General features: G+C 42.2%; 1 protein-coding gene across 12 annotated transcripts in view; it reads right to left on the reverse strand.

Annotated features, from left to right (window-relative positions):
* PKNOX1 (PBX/knotted 1 homeobox 1) overlaps positions 1–12,722 on the reverse strand; it is a 50,160-nt gene extending 37,438 nt beyond the window's left edge. For 4 of the 12 annotated variants that reach the window (XM_075099101.1, XM_075099016.1, XM_075099092.1 and 1 more), the window contains exons 1-2: positions 12,583–12,722; positions 501–584 (exon numbers count right to left, since the gene is read on the reverse strand). The gene's annotated coding sequence lies outside the window, so the exon portion shown is untranslated. Of the gene's footprint in view, positions 1–500; positions 585–4,849; positions 6,710–6,945; positions 12,078–12,582 lie in introns of those variants that run through there. The other 8 variants (XM_075099084.1, XM_075098996.1, XM_075099064.1 and 5 more) reach the window with 7 other exon arrangements.
* Positions 12,723–25,024: the final 12,302 nt, after the last annotated feature.

A 25,024-nucleotide genomic window follows, 5' to 3' on the forward strand; every position in this document is an offset into this window, starting at 1 on the left:
ACCACCCAGTAACATTAACATGAGGTGCAAGTAAGCTGCTGGAGTTCAGTAATATCATTTTTAACACATACAAGCTACAACAGATGTTTGTAAGAGATATAAATAGTTATGCTTCAGGGTATAAACCAACCACTAACTGTCTTAGGGTTGTGAAGAAACTACCCAACAGACTTGTTAACAAGTAATCATTTGTTCTAATTTTCCTCTATACATGCTCCTTTGAAGTCCTTCAGAGAGAAATGCATGGCTGGCAGATTCAGCATGGCTATTTGTTCATTATTATTTAACTTTAGTCCTGGCACTTGCTCTGAAACGTAGATCCTTATGGTCACACAGACAGTTAAAAAGAAACAAAAAAAACCACAACAGCAACCCTGTTTGACGCATGAAAAGCATCTACAACTGGCTTCACTTTTCATCAAAATACATAATGATATTTGCTTCCAGGGCACACTGCTTTCTAAAGGAGATAAAACATTGGCCATGAGAAAGCTGCTCACCCTTTTCCTTCAATGGGTTGAAGACAACATTATATTTTTCCAGCAGAGTAAATCCCACTGATTTACAACGTAGAGGACAGACACCTAAAAATCAACAGAGAAATATTCAGGAGACAACAACACAGAATATACTTTGAGACAATTATGATTAAAGAAAATACTTCAGTTTATTTTGTGGTTCCCTCCCCAAGTATAAATAAAATGACAGTTTTTTTTTTTTACATGTTTTACAAAATTTTTTTTCATTTTTAATAATGTCTCATCATACCCACTATTCCATGCTATTCTTTGAGCTTTCCCTGATCTTACTCCATTCATTCCCCATGTTTATTTTTGTCTTTGCTGACACCGCTAACAGAAGGCTACATTTGGACTGCTAACTTGCTTGCTGTTCAACCTTTGTATTTTACTCTCTGGCTCAGTGCCTGTCTTGTCAGACTAGACAAGACACATCCCAAAAATAAAACTACGAAATGCAAATAGGAATAACTCATCAGTGTTGTAAAACTTAAGCATGAAACCAAGAAAGGTGAAAGACTTCCTTAATTTACACCTCCTTCATAGTCATGCTTTGATTTTACCATGGAATGTGTTCTAATGATGGCTATGCCGAAGTACTCTACTACATGATAAAAACTAGCAGACTGTAGGGAAGGGCACAAACCATTGTTGCGATCACACGTTCTGTGAAGACAGGTTCTGTCACGGGATCATTCAGCAATTTTAAAAAGCTTTCAACGCATCACCACTTGAAACTACTTTAAGTATATTTCAATTAATAGTACCTGTTTGATACTACTACTTTAAAAGTAGTAATGATTGTGAAAGCAAAGTAGCAAAGATTCTGAAAATGTATTTAGAAAACACAACTCCTGAAAAGCATTTTAAAAAGCCTGCAAACTATCTCAGGGAAAGTTCCAGGCACTAATGCTTCACAAAGGCCATCTTAAAACGATATGATGGCTAAAACACACAGCTGACATCTTGAATCATATTACCTGTTTCACACATTGACAAAGTTTCTGTGTTCCCAGTTTTGCCAACCACGTAAGAACTGGAATGAAAGTAACTCCAACATCTCTAATAGTGAAATGAAGTTGGTATTTGGATTTGAAAACCAAAATGTATCCATGCATAATGTAGCAGTAGTTTTTCAGGCGAGTCCACAGAAAAACAAAATAGTAAGGACTGATCAATATAGATGCCATTTCTGGTTCAAGAAACCTAGCTCTAAAAGAGCAGGGAAGATACTCTGAGGAGCTGTAAGGCAGTATAAGCTTCACTCATTGGTTAGAGATGAAATACTGAGTTACTGTTGTGGTTTAACCCCAGCTGGCAACTAAACCCCACACAGCTGCTCGATCACTCCCCCCCAGTGGGATGGGGAAGAGACTCAGAAGGGTAAAAGTGAGAAAACTCATGGGTTGAGATAAAGGCCATTTAATAAGTAAAGTAGAAGCCACGTACACAAGCAAAGCAAAAACCAGGAATTCATTCACTACTTCCAATTGGCAGGCAGGCATTCAGCGATTTCCAGGAAAGCAGGGCTCCACCATTGTAACAGCTCTTTGGGAAGACAAATGCCATCACTGTGAACATTCCTTCCCTTCCTTCTTCCTCCAGCTTTATATGCTGAGCGCGACACCATATGGTGTGGAATATCCCTTGGGTCAGCTGTCCTGGCTGTGTCCCCCCCCCAGCCTGCTCGCTGGTGGGGTGGGATGAGGAGCAGAAGAGGCCTTGACACCATGTAAGCCCTGCTCAGCAGTAACTAAAACATCCCTGGTGTTATCAACACTGTTTTCAGCACAAATCCAAAACACAGCCCCATACTAGCTACTGCGAAGAAAATTAACTCTACCCCATCCACAACCAGCACAGCTAGAAGTTTCAGTCCAAACTGATACACTTGGTCTTGAAGCCTCAAAGGGCAGACCGCACATTAAAAGTTCTTACCACTTTCTCTTAAACTGTCAAAGACATATGTCTTTGGACTCCTCATTTTTGTAACATCTTGGTCCTGTTCTGAGAAGACAGTGTACCCTTTTATTCCCTTCTTCACGCAATCTTCTACAATTTTGGTATTCATTTTCACCCACCTCAACTTACTGGACTATTTTCCTATAGAGGATTTTTCACTATTCATACCATCTTCTGAATGTAGGTCACTGCCAGATAAATTGGGATTATCTATTCCTTGTCTCTGCTCAGACATAAAGAAGGACTACCACACCATTGCAAATCTGAAAAACCTGCTCCCTCCGTTTAGAAACAACTGCCGCAAAAAAAAACCGATTGTGCCACACTGCTGCCAGATCTCATCACTCAAAAATATTTCATGTATGAAGAAGAAAGTAGCCCTTGCCTGCAAAGCCTCCCACTGAAACTATGGAAATAGGCAGGTTTCCAGACAGTGTATGAGATACCAAGGACAGAAAGGAAGAGGTACTGAAGAAATGCAGGCCCAGGTGAAAGATGCTGCAGAGGAAGAGGTTTGGCTGAGAAGCTGCCAGAGGACATTGCAGTCGCATTGCCTTCTTCCAACAGACACTTGTCAACAATTAAGACTAGTGTCTATCCTAAACAGACAAGAAAATATCCTAAACAGACAAGAAAGAGAGATCTGAGCTTGCATGTTACGTCCCCTCACATAACCCAGTGGGGACAAGAACAGGGAACAGATACATGTGTAAAGGATGGAGACAACACCAAGGCACTGTGAAGCCTGAACTTGGGATTGCTATTGCCAACTTGTTTTTTCCTTTTATTCCTCTTGCAGACAAGCTCTAAAGTCATGTTATCATAATAAAGAATATACTTAACTATTAAACCAAAACCAAGGGCAACTTGCTTTGTCACTTAAAAAGCATATCACGATTGAAGTTTTTACTGCAAAGTAAAATATGACCTTGTTTATTTAAGCATAGCAGAACCCTCTGTTCATTCTCTCATTCTGCATGTCAGCTAGTAAGAAACAAAGACCTGTGCAAACGTTCACATATAAAAACATTAGCAGACATTAAGATCAAGATACAGTTATATTTTTACTGATTCAAATAATAATGAAACAGTACATAGAGTACGTATGACAACTTGCCATCAGGGATTCATGCTACCTTTGCTGCAGTGGTTACCTATCCCATACCTGCCTACAAAGAGACATTCAGTAAAATTAAGACAAACAAATCAATATGAAGTTGATACATACAAATTCATTAAAACTGTGCTCAGTGAGAATGTACCCTTCATTCAGCAGCAAGGTGGCTTGTGTTTCCTCTACCTTCCATACTTACAAAGCGCGGTCATTATTTAGACTGTTACACTTTCAGAATGATGATGTTCCTATTCAGGAATATAATACCAGCCTCAGGGAGCTGTGCTACACAGATACAGCTAAACATTTATTACACAACAGCTATGCTGTCAATTTCCCTGGGAGACAAGCCCTAAAAAGCCACAAAACCAGTTTTCGGTTGCAGTAAAATGAGATTTACTTTGTGTCACTTTTCCCCTTTATTGGTTGGTGCTGCAATGGAGTTATTTATATATTAATCTTGATGAATATGAGATGATGTTAAAAAAACTGGATGCATATTATATTTTTAATTTTCAGCTTCTTAAAGTAAGTTAAAATCCACCACTAAGGTTAAATTTCTTCAGAGATACAGGCTACACTACAATCTAGCATCAACCTTTCTTCCCTGTAGGACTTTGAACATATATACTATGTAACACTGCCTTTATTCAGCAAGACCTCTCCAACACTATATATACTGCTCAGTTGTCCCATTAACCTTTCACAGCATCCTCTTTTCATATCACCCCATTTCAGAACTTAACAAGGCATACTAAGTATTTATAATCACAGGCCTATCTTCCAAGCACCACCACACAGTATGACAAACCATCTCATGAAAAGATTTGTGTCCCTTTAGTAATTCACTCTTTGTGTAAACTCTGCTTTTGGCTTTTCAAAGGAATTCTGGAAATTCTCCTATTTGTAAGTACCAAATATGAAAAAAAGTGTTGTAAAAAAATGTGCCACTTTACAAGCCAAAATTGCATACACAGCAACATAAAATGGATACTAAGGATGCATAAGATAATACAAATTTCTTAAGGCACAACAACAAAAGCAGAATTAACAGCATCTGGGTCTTTTGAAGAACTTCAGCTCCTTAATTCTGTGTACACCCTTTGTGTTTACACCAGCAAATTTCTTGGGAAGCATGCATAATCACAGTTATGATTCATGGTTCATGTAATCGCCAATTTACCATAGCACTTCTTAACAACAAAGAAGAGAAAGACGAGGAATCCTATCTAATCTAGTCATAAAATAATGTCACCTCAGTATGCTTAAGAATCCTGCCTCCAGATAACTCTTGGCATTGCAGAAGGAAGTCCTCAGGTTGCTCTCCTCCATTCCGCAAAATGTAAACCTCATTCTTCTATTGAAAGATTCTCAAATCAAGAAGCTTCCTGCAGCATCTCAGTTTCTGCTACCCATTTCACACTGGAATTTCACCCTGCTTTATTAGCTCCGTAAACTAACAGTAAGGAATCAGGGGGACTAAACAGAAATTTTGGAAAAAGGAAAACAAAACTTGGCAGAAACTTACCTTCTTTAGTTGCTCTGAGACTCCCAAGGGATTAGGATATGAGGGAACAAAAATATTTCCTATCACTCTCACTCATCCCCAGTATTCACGTAGTAAGTGAAAATTCCTTCAGAGTTCTTTTTCTGTATTCTTAACACTGCAAACTGAAGGACTTTTTACGGTTCTTGCTTGTGAATCCTAGCGTACCTGTCATGATTCCTCACACATATCTACTTGCCACAGGACAGAGAAGTATTTCTTCCCCTCAGTATTTACCCAATGTGCTGTCATAATAACATTTCAGAGCCAAAAATCAAGAAGGTAGGGTGGTATCTGCCTTGCTGTTATTGTGGTAAGAGGACTGCATTAGAAAAACTACCAAAAACCCCTTACATACCAGAGGACATATATCAGCAATTCCACAGCTGGAACTGATTCTAGTACAACTTTCCTACTTAATGATATTTAATTACTTTTTCAAACACAATTTAATTAAAAAAAAAAAAACAAGCAAGCAACCAAACAAAAAAGCAGAACTCCACCCTCCACATTTCACCAGCATTCCCCACATGGATGAACAACAGGTTTGCGTATGTGCTAGGCACAATTCCGTTTCTTTGCCATTGAAGCCTTTGGAATATCCACACAAGTGTGTTGTGAATCTCTTACTTCTGGAGACACTCGTTTTATCATATCCTTCCAGGCAAATGAAACCAAAGTAACGGGAAATCCTATTTTAATCATGATTTGTATCAGCATCCAGTAAACTATGACTGAAATTAATCTTGTTTTGTATTTATACTTTGCGGTTTCATAAAGAAGATATGGAATAACCACCAACCTCTCCACGCCTTTATTGCTATTGAATACTTTACAATGTTAGCAAGCAATTTATGTAAGGATATGTAAGTTTTCAAAAATTTTATTAGAAAAATCATAAAAGTTTCTAATGATTCTTTCTACGAACGACTGAATTCCTAATGCTACTGAAGTATACTTCAAGGATGAAGAAGAGCTTTACTCAACTAGTAACCACATTTAAAATAGAGTTAAGATGTTAAATGCATAAGAAAATCCCCTCTACGCATTTTTGGCATTTAAACACTTCACCAAAGAAGGTGTTCCATTGTCAGTTATTTCAGTTTTATGTCCTGTATGATTTCAGAAATAATGAGCCTGTCAGCGAATGAAGCATTAACTTGGACTAGCTGAATAAACTGAAGTGACACAAAATCTTGGTCCTGCAACTCTGTCAAATCTGGTTCCAATCAGTCAGTAACTTTTCCAGAATCTTCCCTCTTTTGAATCTAAGATTTGGTCAAACATAAGCAACTTTGTTTTGCTGTTAATTCTAGGCCCTGAAATGAACTGTTATTTTCTTTTCAGAATGGTAATCAAATAAAAATTCTTCCCTTCCTGCTCCACTTTGTTCACAACTCTTTAGCACTGGTGAACCGCAAGCAATCACTTCAACTAGTTTTTGCAAGGAAGATGTGCTGTGTTCTAGCCTCTTCTGCTGCCAATGTTCTTCATGCTCCCTTACTTTTCTATCCATGTTTTCTGCTCTTGAGCCTCGTGCTACCCTTCCACACCAACATACAATTTGTCCTCTTCCTCACCTCTTGCCCTCTCTTGTTCCCCCCACTTCTGACCGTCTGTAATTTTGCTAATACCATCCTTTTCAAGCTCCTGAGCCTGCTGCTTTTCCACCAGATTTCAATCTCTGTTCCCTACCTCTCCCTGAACACCAGTATTCACCCATCCGTGAGTGTGACTGCTGCCTAAGCATTCTGGGTTTGGGGAAGAACCACAGATAAAGAAAGACTATTTAGGATTAAACTTACCCATCACCTACTGCTGTGGGATGCACCATGCTTAACTACTTGGTCCAGATGATGACTGCACAGTCAGGTGACATGCAAGGACCAAGAGACAGGAAGATACTTGTGTTACATGCAATATTCAAGATAGTTTAGTTAATAAATATTTGCCGAGTAACATGCACAAAACAGGTTTTTTTTTCCAAGTGCTTATGGTTTGTTGAAGTTTCCTAAGGAACAGCCATACACTCCATTTGAATGTTTATGCTCCCTTCCCCTCCCTCCTCCGCAACGCTAAATTCCAGAACTTAAGCATCGATAAGCTCTTAAAATAAGCCAAACAAGCATTTTCCCCTCCTTTAAATTAACATATTTACTTTCTCTTAAAGTCATTTTCAAAATGCTGAGTCAGCTTAAAGTTTCCAGAATAATCCTGCTGAAACATACTCATCATGGCAAATTTCAGTATGACTAAGAAGTAAGCTACTGAAAACAACATCTCAAAATAAAAAAATAACCAGGTAACCGTAGCCCTGTCATCACTACTATCATGGCCTAGAACACATACAGATGTGCTCAAACACATATAAATTAAGTGATCATAGGCTGGCCTGGAAGTTTAAGTTCTTTAGTTATAAAACACATAACATAGCACATACATTTTCGTTCGCATATTCTCCAGGCATGTTCAACATGTACAATGCTCCAATTTCTGTTTCATAATCACCTCTGTTTCCTTCGAATATAAAAGACTTGGACTTTAATTTTCAGTAATAAGGATTATAATATCCTTTTCCCTTTGTTTTGTTTGCTATGTAATGTGAAAAAACAAGCTAAGCATGATGTGAAGTATAGCCACATTTCCTAGCTTCCTCTGTCCTCAAGGAAAAAACCACAGGCAATTCCGAAAGCTCACATATAAACTGGAATTTAGTGATTTAAAAAAATGCATCCCTCTTTCAGTACACCAGCAGTAAGCTACCATATTCTACTTTTCTGCCTGAATTTACCATCAGCTGCAGAAGCTGACAGTTACAGACCCATAGGTATAGCAGACTAAGAGGACAGCACATGATTATCAGTCAGCTCCCATTTTCAAAAATCACCTTTTGACTGTCGAAGTACTTAAATGGCCTTCCTGTTTAACATCAAATAGCTCTTTTATACACATACGTAGAAAAAAATGAGAACATGGCCTCGAGTAGTTGCTATATTAAAAACAAACAAGCCTGTTCATATGAAGGATGATAAGCAAACATGCGATGACAAGCAGACCCAAGTTTTCTTTCCATTTCTAACGCCAACTTCCTTTTTGGCTGTCAGTAACATACACAACTTGGTATCCCCACACTGCTGGCAGGGGAACCAAGTTACTGCCCTTCACCAGCTTCAAAAAAGCATGCCAGTGCTCCACTAACAACGAAGTTTGGTATTTCCAGATTCTTGGTGTCGTCATTTTATTTCTACCCCACTCCTAGTTCCATTTGGCGACACCTGCGTTCTACAGTTACTACACGAAACAATCTTATCGAACAAAGTGAAGAACTGCTAACAAATGCAAATGCTTCAGCATTCGGTTATCTTCGGGAGAGCTGTAATGGCCTGGGTAAAACACTTTGGTAACATCTGGCAGCAAGCAAGCAAAGCAAAGAACTCTATCAGCAGCTTTTTTTTCCCCTTGCTCTTGGAATCCTCTTGCTTAGAAGAGCAATAAGTTGTTTTACATTTTGCACAGCATTGAGCTGTGGTAAAATAACCCCCCCCAGAGACATATCATTTGTAAACCTACAGACTCTTTTAACAAGTGAGACTGAAGCAACCAGCTGCGGCTGCAAGAGAAGTAACATTTGTGGAATTTTAGATGTCACACACACACACACAAAGAAATTCAGTCTTATTTACACCAAAATAAAAATATTAATCTGCTTTATTGTAAGCTTTCACATGTGTGCCAGTTTTGCAGAGGTAACATTTGGCTCCCAGGCCACTACATAATATTCTGAAATACAATTTGGACTACATCTGTCCATTCAGGACATTAACAGAGCCATTAGAACAAGTAGTTCCACTATCACAGCAGTGGTTCTATGGATCATTCACCCTTGGCTGTTAGTACAGGGCTTAGAAACAGCAATAGAGTTATTCTCTTCCAGGAAATTGAATTGTTCCTAAACACTTCTAAACTTGCTGTGGTAGCGATCAGAATTATTATGACTTTATCACAGCACACTGCATTTACAGTACAGAGAAAGGTATGAGAAAAATATAGTTGGAAAGCAAAATTCTGAAGAAGAGAGTACAGCTTCTAGAGGACGTATCCATTTTATAAGACTGCAGTATTTCGAACAGACACATATATTTAATTCATTCTAAACTTTCAGTTGCACTAATGGGAGACCACAAGGACTAAGTTTCAAAATGTTATTTTTATATTCAAAAGAATCCGAATCTTTAAAATTGTACTTAGATTAAGAAAGAGTACAAATCAAGGCTGTAAGTTATTTAATATTAGACTAACTTTTTACATTCCAGAGTGAAATTTCCAAACAAAGTAAAACCCCAAACAACTGTTACAACAACGTACACGAAATTTGAAGAATACTCAGTTTTCCTATCAGCACACAGGAAACAGTAACAAGTTAAATTCCAGTTCAGCAAAGCACTTTAACTTCATAATAAGACCCACTTCAGATATGAGACAGGTATTAGTAGAGAAGTATACACAGGCACAGATAAAAAAACGCATGCCTCAAGATCACTCAGGAGATCAATAAGAATGAACAGCACCAGTCTTCAAAGCCTCAGTGCAGTCCAACAGCCCCTACGCTACCTATCTTACCCTGTAAATGAAGTAAATGGAGCTACACCTTTCACTGCTTCACTGAAGCTTGCATTAAGAAAACAGTGAAACCTACACTAAAGTTGTCCGGTGAATACTTTAATCATAAGATGACAAGAAAATATGTAAAGTGGTAACAGTCAACAGTAAAAATACACTATACACTTCATAAAATAATCTGAAGATAGAACATACATTGAAAACCCCTCAGAATTATTTATTTTGGATAGATTAAAAACAATGACATACCAAGAAGTGTGAAACTGTTTCTTCAGACTGAATAAGTGTGAAGTGTTTTGGGTGTTGTTCTTCACAAGGTTTTTAAAACTTAAATGTAACAACTACATATAGCTACACATGGACCCAGAAAAGGATAATTCTGCGATTTTATTTTACACAACTATTTAGAAAATGCACTCAAAATGCATTTGCTGTTGCTTGATACTCTTGCAGTGATAAGGTCTGGAAATACATTGCAAGATTTCTGACACAATCATAACAATTTGTTTCCTGGTTCAGTATAATCCATAAAATTTGTACATGCAGCTAACAAGGACTAAGCAGGACTCATTCTTAAACAAGACTTCAGTGCTTACCCTGCTGCAGAAGCGGTATCACTTTAACATATATGACTAAAGGAATATAACCCTATAGCACAGGCAGACCATAAACAGTTTATATCTCATAGAGGATTGGGAACAACCTGTAAGTGTATTCACAGCACGGACAATAGCAAGGTGCACAATTTTCTTAAGCTCTAGTTGTTACAACTCCACTCATCAACAGTCTACGCTGGTAAAACTTTGTGCAGAGCATGCTCACGAATCATGAACAGTATTACGAACTAGCTACATGTGCTTGTTTTTGTAAAGACCAAGAAAGAATTCCTCAGCTTTAAAAAAAAAAAACAAACAACTAGATGAGACATTTAGCATACATTGCAATTGATTTACACCCTCCTGCTATCCTCCATAGGATACTGGCTCAAGTGTTTTCCAGCATCCACTGAGCAGAACATGTTGTCCACACTCCCTATTCCTGTCATCTGTTTAATGGAATGCACACATCATATTCCAAATAGGGGCAAGGACAAATATGAATCTTGCCTGGACAGCTCTTAACCGCATGTAACCAAAAAAAACCCAACAAAAACCCAAAACAAAACACCCCACCCCAAACCAAAAAGCCAACAAACAAAACCCCTGTAATTCATTGCATGGCATAAAAATCCACTTATAATGGTAACGTACCAGATCTAGAATCTCATCCTCCCTCCTAAACCCGTATTAGACATTTACTTGCATGTAACTGACAAAAAGGGGTCACAAACTGCAGCAGATTTAAAAAAAAAAAAACAACAAAAAAACCACCATCAAAACCCAAACAAACCCCAAACCGTGACTATGTCTCCAAAATTACATCATACATTCCCATTTAGGGCAACAGAAAATATTTAAGAAATAATAAAAATAGGCAGCGATAAGCCATACAGAAAAGTATCAGACAGACACGTTGTCAACTTATATTGTTAACTGATGAACTCTGGGCCGTGCAGCTGGTGTTGTGGGAATGAGGGAAAGCTATCGACTACCCCACGGAGACCCGGGACATGTGGCTAATTGAGGCAATATTTCAGGATAAAACCAGCGCTTGATTTATTATTGTTTACACACATCATAAGCGGGGCCTCTGGGCAACGTCAAGTTTCAGCTCCTAATTGCGGCTGTCTAAACACTCAGGACGCCTCGGTCTAGGTGTCAAGAAGCCTCTGCTCGTAACCGAGCCAAGAGACAATGAGGTCACACCAAAAATAAAGGAAAAAAAAAAAAAAAAAAAAAAAAAAAAAAGGAAGGCACCACCTCGGGCCGGGGCCGCGCACTGCCCCGACGGCCGCCGCCAGCACGACCTGCTTTCTATGAATGCGGGGGGAGGCGGCGGGGCACGGCCGGGGAGGCGCCAGCCCCCGCTCTCCCGGGGCCGGGCCGCGCTCCGCCGGACCGCGCCGCCACGGGGGCGGCGGCCAGGGCCCGGGGGTCACCGCCCCACCCCAGGGCGCCGGCACGGGGGCTACGGGCGGCCAACTGCCGCCGGCAGCCCCCTTCCCCGCCTCCTCCTCCCCCCCCGCCCCGGGCCGGGGCAGGTGCGGAGAGAGGAGGCAGCTGCCGCCGCGGTTTGAGGCGAGGGTTCCCCGGGCTGGGCCGGGACGGCTCGGCGGGGGCGAGGAGGACCCCGGGGAGCCCCTGCCCCCAACCAAGGAACGGCCGCCAACACGGCGCTGGCCCTTTAAGTACCACGTCGCCTCCCCCCCTCCCCTCCCGCCGTCCCCTCTCCTTCTTCTTCCTCCTCCTCCTCCTCCTCCTCCTCCTCCTCCTCCTGGCCGCCGCGGTGCTGAGCAGCGGCCCGCGTTCCCTCTCGCTCTCGTCATCCCTCCCCGCGCGCGCGCCCCCGGCGCCGGCGCGCCCCCGCCGGCGCGCGCGCGCCCACAAGAGACAACGGTTACACGGCGGCGGCGGCCGTTCCAGAATTTTCCTCGCTTCCCCCCCCCCTCCCTCCCTCCCCCTCCCCGCGCCTGCCCGCCACCGCCCCTAACCCCCCTCCGGGCGAGTTGCGGAGCGCGGGTGCCCCCTCCCCGCTGTTCCGCGTGCCGGGCTCGCCCCCCCCTCCCCCCCTCCCCGCGGCTCCTTCCCCAACCACCACCACCACCCCCCCCTTTCCCCGGTCTGGTGGTACGCCTAGGCCCGGCCGGCGGCGGCGGCGGCGGGCGCGCCGTGATGGATGGCTGGCTTGGCTGGCTGGGAGCGGGTTTGAGTGACAGCGCTTACCTGGGTGCCAATCTTCGTCACACTGACAAGCGGCTGCAGCAATCGGGACCCGCACCGCCGCGACACGCGTCACCGCGCACACACGCACCCGACCAATCACTGGCCGCGCCGCCCGAGACGACACCACGCCGCGCATCACGCCTCATCAATATTCAGCGAGGGGGGCGGGGCGCGTGCCGGCGTAGGGAGGTGGCGCGCGGCTGCCCCGCCCCGCGTCCACCGCGGCGGGGCGGGGCGGCCGCGCGCCACCTCCCTACGCCGGCGCCTTACGGCTCGCGCTCATGAATATGGAGGACGGGGGCGGAGAAGCCCGAGCGGGCCTGGCCACGCCCCTCCCCCTGTTCGGGGCGGGGGGTGAAACCACCTCCTCGGGGGAGAAGGGAGGTACCAAGTGTCTCCGGCACGCGGGGCGATGGCGGCAGCCGTGAGGCGGGGGCAGCCAGCCGCCGCTTCCCGCGCTGCCGCTCCTCACACAGAGCCCGCTGCCCGCCGTGGGGCCGCCTTCTCGCCGGGTCGCTGAGGTGGTTGCCCATCTCTACTTTGCTCCTCATTCTTAAGGCGCCTGAAAGATGACCTTAGCAGCCTCTGCCTCTGCCTCGGAGGGCAAAAGTTATCAAGGGGGTACATACAGAGCAAATCTCGTCTGAGGAAGCTGAGCTCAGAACCAAAGCAGGTTTAGTTTCAGGCTTTGTAGTCCCTCTGCACAACAGCAGCTGGGAATCTGCTTGACTATCCTGCACCCCGGTAAACTGTGAATGCCCTGCATTTTTCCGAAGTCCATGCCACTCTTGCTGTTGGTTTAACAGTAGCAAGCCACCTAGTTTGTTTTATACAACACTTTCCTGGGCCAGGCTACTTAAAGATCTGGCTAATAGACCAGTAATAGAAGCGGCTACTTAAATGTTCCTTGCAAGTCAGGTCTGCCTTCAGTCCTCTGAGCATAACTGCTGCGTCAAGACGCTGCTCAGCCAACACAGTTGCTCTTGGTCTCCAGGAATCTAGTCACTCCGTGCACACTGCCACCATTTGTCCACCAACACAACAGTCGTTTCATCCTCTCGCTAGACCACTTGGAGCCTTTACAGGAGTTCATTTCTGAGCCATTTTCCCCCATATAGTCAGAACCACATGGACATTGGGCTTGGGAACAGAGAAAGAACTTGTACGCCTAGCAGAGAGAGTGGAAAAGAAAATGAACTATGCTAATTCAGGGTGCTCAGGTGTGTGAATCAGGTCTCAAAGTTCAGTGAATGACTTATATAAAAAGATTTTAAAAAAATACAACTCTTAGTTTGCCTTACTCACAAGAGCCTCCTTCTCTATTTCTGCTCTTGTGCCATGTAACAACACCTCTAATAGAGTTCCTGTGGCCAGGCTGGCTTCTTCCACCACAAGTTTCATCTCTCATTATCCCTGACACATACATTAGTGACACATTCAATAAACAGTGCTTAAAATTAACTGGTTCCCATGCCCAGACCTGCCTCTTCTTCAAATTTGATTGTCCCTGCAAACCCTTTGTTCTCCTTCTGGCTCACCTGCAGTTCTTTGTATAGGAGTTCACTGATTTCTTCTGAGAAAGTACAGATTAAATTCAAACTAATTTAGCTTCTGTTTAATCTCTTCTCCCAGTGATCTTCAAAGCCTTTCTTGATGCCATTCCCAGCTTGAATTTTCCTTTCTCCTCCTGCTTCCCTTTGCTTTTCCATCCCTTCCTGCCTGCCACTTGCTCTTCCCCAGCTCCCTCCTCACACACGACAGGTGTAGAAATTCCTCGTCTGCTGTCTTCCCCTCACCCAAGTAATCCCACCTCCATCTCCTTCATAATTAAGGTTACTCCATTCTTTACTCTCCTCAGCCTCTTACGCTATTCATGATCTAAATAAATGCTCTAACTGCTTTGATCTTAAAGCACGTGACTCCCCAACCACCAAAATTAAGAAAGCCTTGTTCCACACTTGTTTGTGCCTCATGGTTTGTTAACTTTGGGGTCTAAGGTGCAAGCTTTGAAACCTCTTCCAAAGTTGTGGTGTATATAGGGTCTCTCTTCAGTCAGTGGATGCTGTTTCCTAAAAGGTCCCACTGCAGACTTTCCGTATTCCAGAAGTATATGATACCTCTTCCCAGCTCCGCAACTTATTTTCATGAAAGTTACAGGAACTAAATTATTCTGACAGCTTTAATCCTATCTCCTACAGTGCTGGAGTAAGTCACTACGTTCAAGTGTTATGAAATGACATTAATACACCCCCAAATATACCCGTACTTACATGATATGACCATATAAACCTCATTCCCATAAGAAAGTAACCTAAAAATCACCCTTGATCTAACTAGTGCCTTCCAGCTGCCTGCCTCAAAAGTCACTGAATCCGCTGCTCCCAACCACTGTCCAGAGGTCCCTGCTTTTCATTTTATCTTCAGTTCTCTCTGATACAGCCTCTGCAGGCTCAAAAGCTAAACTTAATTTCTAAAATACCACAGTTGAAATGACTCCAGGAGATGAAAGTTTAAGAAAAGCACTGAAAATTACAAGGCTTTTGAGAGGAGCCTGCAGCATTTGGAAAATAGAAGGAACTGGGAGGAGAGAAGGCAGGGGAAAAGAATGAAGAAGTAACTGAGATGAGTGATTCAAAGGCAAAAAAACAAAAAAATCCCAACCAACCAACCAAAGAGCGAAAGGATAGCTATCCTTTTCTTTCTTTGTTTCTAATTGTCCAAACTGTTTTGTCCCGCATCAGTTCTGCGAAAGGACAAGGATCCAATACATAGGACAGAAGACCGCAATCATGAGGAAATTCTCCATACTACACATTTTAGAAGGATTATTATTACACAACTGATGTAGTTTTATGCTATGAACTTCCATTGGTACGGGTGTACCCACTACAGTGCAATGGTAAGAGTGCGGCTTTTTGTTTTCTAAAAAAGCAAAAGCTATATGCCAGCGTGAATGCCATTTTAGTATTTTGTAATTCCAAATTACAAGTAGTAAAAATGAGGCTCTGTAATAGTCAGGCTTACAACTGCGAATAACAGAATACTCCAGTTCTCAGACTTTGGTTACTTTCTTCACGTTGTATGTATTAAATACGCTCATTAAGTACAGCTCATTACTTAAAGCATGCACAGATATGTTTGTAGGGTCAGGACCTTACTTGGTTACTGAGAACAGTCCCGGATATGTAAGAGCATTCCTCACAGTTGGACCAAATATTTGCAAACACTAAGCTCTGAGGGTCCCGTCTCACCAAATGAGAAGAGCACTCTTCCAGATCTGTTCTCTGAAACTCACCTTCAGCTGCAATTTAGTGATATTAGGATTGCATAAAAGTATTGGAGAGCAAAACTGGATCCTACATACAGATCCTAGACAAATTATGCTTACTCTGACATCCCTTAGTAATATCCAAGTTCTAAATATTACAGCTGTGTGCATAATGTACAATTCATATGCATTTAACCTGTTCAGAAAAAAGAGACTTCTCATGGCTCTTGACTGTGTAGTTTGCAACTCTTTCATAATTAAGCTTTCAAAGGAAACATTTACATAGAGGTGAAGGGATGGGCTTCCATGCAGGTGGCAGTAATCTGTACTCATAATTTATTGAATAAAGACTGTAATTGCAGTGATAAGACTGGAATATTTTAAACGGAGCAGGGTTTTTCCCAGATTTCCATAAAAATCAGGTGAGTTTTTAAGTACTGATCTGTTAACAATGGGAGGCTTCTGCAGCAAACCAGTTTCTTCTTTCATCACTCCAAGGGAAAAAACTGTGTAATAAGACATGTCAACGACTTAGATGTCCTCTGGCTGTTTGGAGAGCACTCCAAAAAGCAACCTCTGCGCACCCTGTTTGCAGGCACAGCACATTCACATCTGCAGCCACAACTCTACATGGTATAGGAGGAGCCTGGGAAAAATGTGTGACTTATTTTATAATGGATATGGCTTTTAAGATCTTAAAGCTGAAATTAATGAGTTAACTCAGCCTAAATAAATGTCAAGCTTTGCTTGAACTAGATCATGGAGATCGGTGTAACTCAGCTGGGAACACTCCCTCTGGAGAAATTAAGAGCTCACGTCCCACAGCAGGACTTGGGCGCAGACCAAGAGCTGGCACTGCAGTGCAGTACTGCTGCAAGGGGTTTCTGTGTGGGGATCAGAATGCCATCCTTTTGATGAACTGTTATCATTGTCCTGTGTTTTTCCACCCTTTCCATTCAGTAGCAAAAACAATGTACTTAAAGCCTCCTTCAAAAAAGGAAAAATTAGAAATGTCTTATTCAACATTTCTCCTCTCGTTAAATCAAATTTGAATTTCCAGAGCTGTACATTAGCTGAATCACTGGCTGCATACTACTCACTCCATCTGTTTATATGGTTGAGTCACTGCATTACCAATATCTTAACACGTTACTTGGAAAGAATTTTAGGCGATCTGGAGGATAAAACCTCAAAGCTCTATAAGATAATGTTCCCTTCTGTATATTCTGTAGTACCATATTCACATCGCTCGCTTTCTGCTATCGGAGATGTTAATTTTAACAAACTACTATTTTCGGAAGAAGAGTTTATCATAAAAGTACAGCTTCCACTTAAAAGCTGAAGACTGAGCTGTGATGTAGAAATCCACTGTCACCTCCCCACGTGCAATGCCTTGCCCTGGGAACGGCGCGAGTTGTTCCACAGTGGTGGAACAAACATCTTTCACAATCCAATGTATCTTTATTCCACTTGAGATACAACAAACAGATTACCTTCTGAGGGCAAATTGTCCACTTTTAACGATGCCAAAAGGTGAGCGTACCTTGTTGGTAACTGCAAAGTTTCTTCAAAAATGTGTTATACTTAAAAAGACATTTTCATTTACCTTGTTTGGAAGGGTGGGCGAAAACCAGGGCAGAGGGACAAAAAAACAGAGTCAGAAGGACAGATGTGGAATTGCTAATACACATCTTGATTTTTATTTTATGAAAAACATAACGAGAGAATATTTTGTATGAATCCTACCATGGAAGACTATGAATGCATTCAGGTTATCCTGGGAGCTGAGGAGCAGAAAGTGAAACCAACTGAAATAAAAGAAAACCAGTGAGACTAGTTTTACCTTCCAGACCAGGGGCTAGATCCAGCTCTCACAGAAGTCAGTGGGACAATTCCCACCGGCCTGAGCGGGATTTAGGTTCGGCAAAGTGAAATGCAGAAAAAATAACCAGGAAGCATTAATGACAGCTTCTCAAACACTGGTCTACAGAGCACTTTCTTCAGTCCATAGAGACCTGTCTTTCCTCTCCATTACTCATTTACTTCCAGCTGCTTTTATGGGTTTCTGCATTTTGGAGCCTAGAAGAACCGAGAGGTGTTGGTAACAGGGAATGAGGATGGCCGGCCAGCCAGCCTGCTCCCCACACTGTTTTGCAGATGGAGGAGGAAATAATTCAATTGCTGAGCAAATAGAGAAAAAATAAAGAAGGGACTATCTGAAGGAGTAGAAGGCCATTAAGCTGAGAGGATTAGGTGGCCTTCAGCGAGGATTAGGTTCTTTGCTGCCTACTGCAACTGTCTAGCCAGGCACCTGAGCTGCTAGCACAAAGCAAAAGAAAAGCTGAGCTCCACACAGACGTCTGCACTGAGCTAAAGGCAAATAGGAAATGCCAAGGGCAGAAGTGTTCCACAAGCATTCCCCTTCTCGTCTCCACCAAGTTGGGATTTGTGGAAACTACCATGCACACCCACACCTGGGCTGAAAGTAGACAAGCTCATCTCTGATAATCCACGCTGCAGTACTTATACCACATCCTCCAGGCTCACATTCACACTGTCATTCCAGATGTGACACATTCCTACAACAACATCTAGCTGGGCCCTTCCTCTTTGGAGCAGTCAGGCATCTGGAGCAGGCTCTGGATCAGCTGATGTTTGATGTTTGGGGCAGTATTCCCATTAACTCTTTCAGGCTGTTCCTCAACATGAAGGGCTGTTGTCATCTGAGTGCAAGGCTAACATGTGCACACATGACAGCCGGGGTGGACCTAGCTGGCACCCAGTTCTTAAATGCAGGGCAGTCCTTCCTTCTGCATGTACAAGTGGGTCAAACTACCTTGAGTCCAACAGTGGCCAGTAGTAAGTGCTTAGTGAAAGACTGTAAGAAACCTGAAAACAACTGGGTCAGCCTTCCTCTGGTGTGTCTTGGGAGCTCCTGGGGTCAATAGTTTAGCACCTTTCTGAATCAGAAGTTGCAATCAGACCATCATACTCAATGGCCACTGGCAGACTTCTCCATTAATTCCTCTGTTCCCTTTTTTGAACCCACTTACAGATTGCAATTCTATAATGTGCTTTTGCCCACCCATGAGTTTCTCCTGGAGTTAGATGACCTAAGTCAGCTTTTACTCACAAGAATGAGGAGATACAGGAGACTTTCTGGATATTCTTTCTAAGATTTATTGATGAGAAAACATTCTAGGAAAGAAAGGCTATGTCAACTGCTTGCAGAGCAAGAAGGTATGGAGATGCCTATACTGGCTCTGCATGAAATAGCTTTGCACTCGGAAACAGTAGAAGTAATACCAACACGAACTTGTGCCCAGATTAATTGGTAGGCTGAGAGACAAGATAAATCAGTTTGAGACTGAGTGCTATGCTAGCAAGGCAATACTGCTTTTGGGATCCAAGCTTGTATCCCTGCCAAGGTCTGCTCCTTCCTCTGCAAAAGGCTGGCCCATTCAGACCTGGGTAGGGGATCTGCAGCACAGAGATGCATTGTGCCATGCTGGCACATCCTGAGAGGCATGGTCCTAAATCTTTGCAGTGCCTGAGGATACAGACCCACCTCCCCCATGGACAATCTAACCTGGAAGCTGCAGGGCAGTGACTTTTCAGCTCTTTGCAACATCCTGTTTATTTCCCAGAGCAGGTGCAGATTCCCAGGGAGAGACTTCAGCCTCCTCCCATAGAAGGGGTGTATGAAATCCCACAGATCTGCAGACCACACGCCTTGCACCATTGCTACAGGGCCTCCTGGGACAGGAGCTGTTCCCATCCATTACTGAGATTCTTCCTCATCACACACAGAATTTATTGACCTGTGCAGATGGTGATGGAACGATGCTCTGTAGGGTTATTTAAGCACGTCTGATTCAGAACCAGACCAGAAACAAAATTTGCCCCATACCATGCTCTGATTGCTCTCATGTCCCATGTCCCACCTGGGTCACATCCTGCACCCATCAGAAAGCCCCATACTTCACATCACGCTCTTAGGAAGGAGCTGAAGTGCAGCCCCTGAGGCTGGTTTGTGCTCAACAGCCCACTGCTGTCACACACTGCTTCCCACTGATGGGACCTCGGTAAAGTTCTCCAGCAGACCTTGGCTGCTGACCAAGGCTCGTCCAGACTAAATGCATAACCCTGGTCTAGTGAGCAGCACACCTACCAGGGAGAGGGGAGACCTAGGTCCCAGCTCACAGCCCCAACCAGCAACCAACACAGTCATGCTGGCTGGCTATTTTTCTCTTATCCAAGGAATTTTGAGCCCCAGAGAAGAGAACTATTAGCAACTCATTCCCTTTTTCTCATGTGAGGCATAAGTCACATCAGTAAGGGTTGGAATTTTTGTTTCTTAAATCTAATAAGTGAAGTTCATGTAGACTGCATCTCATTTCTAATAATCTGTATATTTTGGTAGCTTTTCTTTCATAAATATGTAATTGAACAGGGTCAGAAAGAACACAGTGGAGTCAGCAGAGGCCTTTCAAAAAGTGCCAGAAACAATACCGCTTATGACTTTGTAACTGTTCATAGAAAGCAAGAGTCAGCATTGCAGTCCATTTCATAACTGATCCATACACTCCATAAGTAGTTTACAGCATCAGAAAAAATTTGCTCTTTACTGAGAGGTGACTCTTATTATGCTCCCTCACCATTTCAGAGATATACAGTTCAGCTCTCTCTAGGGTTTGCTTCCCTCAGTCCTACTTTCTGAGTATCATCACCAAACCCCATCAAACGTGAGCTTTTGTTTTGTACTACCTTCTCCAATACTCTTCTAAAAATGATTGTGCTTCTGCTTTTCCAGTCGCACAGGAATCAAAAAGCTGTACCAAACCCAGCATGTTTATCTCAGTATGACATCCCACGTATAAAATGTGTGCCTATTTCGGATGTCAGTCTTCATTATTTTCTTTATTCAGTCAGATCTAGGAAAACAATCACAAAACCTGCCATTTTTTTCCCTCAGTACTATTTCAGAGTACTGTATGCATCCATAGGATGATGGCGTTCCTTTGACTGCTAAGTAAACATATTCCCTGACTGCACAGTCTCCACAGGAAGCAAGTAGCCGAGCTCCCATGCTGCGCAGTTTGTGCGACAGACTGCGTTTGCACAGAGAGATTCAATTCTATCTGCTTGTAGGGACTGTAGCTTGCTTTTTCTTTTTAAAACTTGGGAGCAAAGTTTTATGTTATCAAAGGTTTGGTGTTTTGTGTTTTATCCCCAATTAGTATAACATAAGCTGCATGTAGCCAGAATCTGTGGGGACTATAAATTCCAGCTGCTCCCCTAGTAGACCACGTAGTGGTAGGATGCTACCAATATAGTTAAACGTGAAAAAAATGAAAGCTTTCGGAACCCCCATTTTCCTGTCGTACCTAGACCCAGCCTTGCCCCTTTCTCATACTCCAGTTGAGTTTTGTATCACCACCTCCACTGCTGACAATACTTTTTTCAATGGGAATATCACAGCCGTAGCCACTGCCAGAATCTCTTGGCAAACGAGCTGCTTTCTGAGTCAGAGCCTAATGCCATTACAAGGTCTGCAACAGCTGCAGCAGTCATACATCTGCAAGTCATTTGAACATTTTATGATGAATAAAAACTATCCATTACATAGACCTATACATTATATATTAACCCTAATACTTATTCAGTTACACTAACAATAACCTTTTCCCTCTGCATGCTGTAAACTTCTTTGGCTACAGCATGTGTTAACAGAGATACTTAGAGCTCCGGTCCATGGTGGAGCAGTCCCTGTGTACATATTACCTAACTTATTCTACCTATTTAAGCACAAAATGGGATGATGAAAAGAAGAAAGAGAGAAAGAGAGAAAGAAAGAGAGAAAGAGAGAAAGAAAGAGAGAAAGAGAGAGAGAGAAAGAGAGAAAGAGAGAGAAAGAGAGAAAGAAAGAGAAAGAGAGAGAGAGAGAAAGAGAGAAAGAGAGAGAAAGAGAGAAAGAAAGAGAAAGAGAGAAAGAGAGAAAGAAAGAAAGAGAGAAAGAAAGAAAGAGAGAAAGAGAGGAAGAAAGAGAGAAAGAGAGGAAGAAAGAGAGAAAGAGAGAAAGAGAGGAAGAAAGAAAGAAAGAAAGAAAGAGAGGAAGAAAGAAAGAAAGAAAGAAAGAAAGAAAGAAAGAAAGAAAGAAAGAAAGAAAGAAAGAAAGAAAGAGAGAAAGAAAGAAAGAAAGAGAGAAAGAGAGAAAGAGAGAAAGAAAGAAAGAAAGAAAGAAAGAAAGAAAGAAAGAAAGAAAGAAAGAAAGAAAGAAAGAAAGAAAGAAAGAAAGAAAGAAAGAAAGAAAGGAAGAAAGAAAGAGGAAGAAAGAAAGAGAGGAAGAAAGAAAGAAAGAGAGAAAGAAAGAAAGAAAGAAAGAAAGAGAAAGAAAGAAAGAAAGAAAGAGAGGAAGAAAGAAAGAAAGAAAGAGAGGAAGAAAGAAAGAAAGAAAGAGAGAAAGAGAGAAAGAAAGAAAGAAAGAAAGAAAGAAAGAAAGAAAGAAAGAAAGAAAGAAAGAAAGAAAGAAAGAAAGAAAGAAAGAAAGAGAAAGAAAGAAAGAAAGAAAGAAAGAAAGAAAAAGAAAGAAAGAAAGAAAGAGAGGAAGAAAGAAAGAAAGAAAGAGAGGAAGAGAGAAAGAAAGAAAGAAAGAAAGAAAGAAAGAAAGAAAGAAAGAAAGAAAGAAAGAAAGAAAGAAAGAAAGAAAGAAAGAAAGAAAGAAAGAAAGAAAGAAAGAAAGAAAGAAAGAAAGAAAGAAAGAAAGAAAGAAAGAAAGAAAGAAAGAAAGAAAGAAAGAAAGAAAGAAAGAAAGAAAGAATGTAAACCTATAAAAATTCATATCATGCATAAGGAAACCATTTTTATATAATTGCATGAGACTGCATACACTCATACAAATAGAGAGGATACAAAACAATGAGAAAAGCAGAGGAAGAATGAAAACATGGACTCAGAATATATAGTTAAGAGCTTTGATTATGATATGCACAGATCTCAAACCCATCCAGATGTCCCCAGCCGGCAACCTGATCCTCAAAACCATAGCCAAGATTTGAAATCTAAAAAGTCAGAATGCTGAAGACAGGGAAGGAGGGCTTATGGAAAAAGAAACAGGAGCTGTGAGTAGTTAAAAACCTTTAAAATAATAATGATAATAAAGAAACATAAATGTGGTTTCATGAAGGAAATATATACACAGCCGCAAATTATGAAGTCAGCCCTTCAGGACATTACATTCCTCATGCAAGTTGCTGAGCCCGCTCAACATAAATAGGTGTAAAATACACTCACCGGCTTAGTGACTTCAAGGATAGAGTCCCATATGTGATTCCCTACCAGCGAGTCTTCTACATATGTATACTTTTACAACAGTAAATGCGAACTGGGCAAGACATACCTCCCTATGAGTTTCACCATAAGAGTTTTAAAGGGACAAGGCAAAAGTCTGGCATGACAGAAATCTATCATCATTTTTGCATGAGATTCATCCACAGCCAGAACTTTACTAGCAACACATATGCATGCAAACACTGTTTCATGTTCATTCATTCATTATCTATCATTTGCAAACTCTTTTTGGAGTCTCAGAAATACATCACTCTTACTTCCCATTCACTTTTACTCTGTATTTCATGTATCGGTTTAGTGCCCTTCATACTATTGGTGTCGCTTTGGAAGCAGAATGTCAATTAACTTGCACTTCCACACTGAGTTAAATGTGCGGATTAGTAAGCTACAAAGTAGTGTAGGTTTTAAATAAGAAGCAGCTATTAGAATAGTCTTACAGTTAGAGAAGTGACTTTTAGGAAATGTTTTCTTGACTTGATCTGCTTCCTCTGTGCAGTCAGAGGCCAAACTGTTTATTTTACTGGCAATCCATCTTTATTGCTTGTGCTGGCTTCAGTATTCCCATTCAAACAATCCACATATTAAAAATGAAAAAAGAAAATCCTAATAAGGTTACAAACAGTTCATTTAAAGGGGATTCAAAAGGCGTCCAGCAAAGATCTGGTTTTTAAGGGTCAGAAAAGCGTTACATTTCAGGGCTGAAGAACCACCTTGCCACGGTGGTTGTCCCATGACAAATGGGTCACTTTACTTGATGCAGCCAAATCCCTGTAGTCAATTTGTAGAGCACCTACCTCCTGCTTAAAAAAAGAGAATATCCTGGCCCTTCTGATTGCAAAGATAACTTACCAAGCGTGACGTGACGCAATGATGTCTTTCTAAGTCAGCAGCCAGCCAGCTGTCTCTTTGCTGCTGCTCCTACTTTTCCCATGCTCCAGCAGAGCAGAGCTGAGGAGCCAGGCCAGTTGCACAGCCACTATCGAGTCAAAGGGCAAGAACGAAGCTTAGAATAAACACGTTGTTTTCACTCAGTTGCTTGAAGTGCTGCCAAATCTCTTAACATTAATGCACATAAATCGGTGAGTATCATGAAGCCTGAGGCCCAAGCAGCTGGAATCTTGTAGTCGTTACCTGAAATCTCAACGTCCAAAAAAATAGCTTCACCATTCCTCAAGGCTATGTGGAAAATCTCAGAAAACACAGTCATGAAAGTACAGCTAACATCAAGGAAAAGAACTCCTAAATATTTTTTTCTTTACTTCCCTTCTTTTACAGTCATCTCAAATTTGCGGGGGTGGGGAAAGGGGTGTCTTTCTCAAGATTTTCAAACATGCTGGTTTCCCAAGACCATGCCAAAGAAAGCTCTCATTGATTCTAGAGGTAAATCCTGAAGTTATTCAGAGGGGAGGAAGACTATGAAGATAAACAGCTCTGGGCCCAGCAGTAAACAACTGTAACACAGGAGCTAAGCAGCTGGAGGAAGGGTAGACTGGACAATTTTTCTCTGCCTGACAGTGACCTTCAGGAGGCAGGACCTGGGGAGAGCAGTGATATTCCTCCCCTGGACAACAGCTTTGAAATGGTTCTTCAGTTCGGACTTGAGAGAAAAAGCTCCTTCTCCTTATCCAGCCGCCAAGAGAAAAGGAGTTGAAAACCACCGAATCCTTATGGCTAATGGGAGGGTGATATAAAAGATGGAGGCCATTGACTGGTGTCCAGAGACAACAACCTGGTATGAATTCCAGCACCATTCCACTTCCCAGCAGCTGGATTTCTCACCAGGGTGGATTGCTGGTTTTGGACACCTCCCCATTTTTCCCCCGC

The sequence above is a fragment of the Phalacrocorax aristotelis genome, chromosome 1 (assembly GCF_949628215.1).
Source record: "Phalacrocorax aristotelis chromosome 1, bGulAri2.1, whole genome shotgun sequence".
Taxonomy (NCBI): domain Eukaryota; kingdom Metazoa; phylum Chordata; class Aves; order Suliformes; family Phalacrocoracidae; genus Phalacrocorax; species Phalacrocorax aristotelis.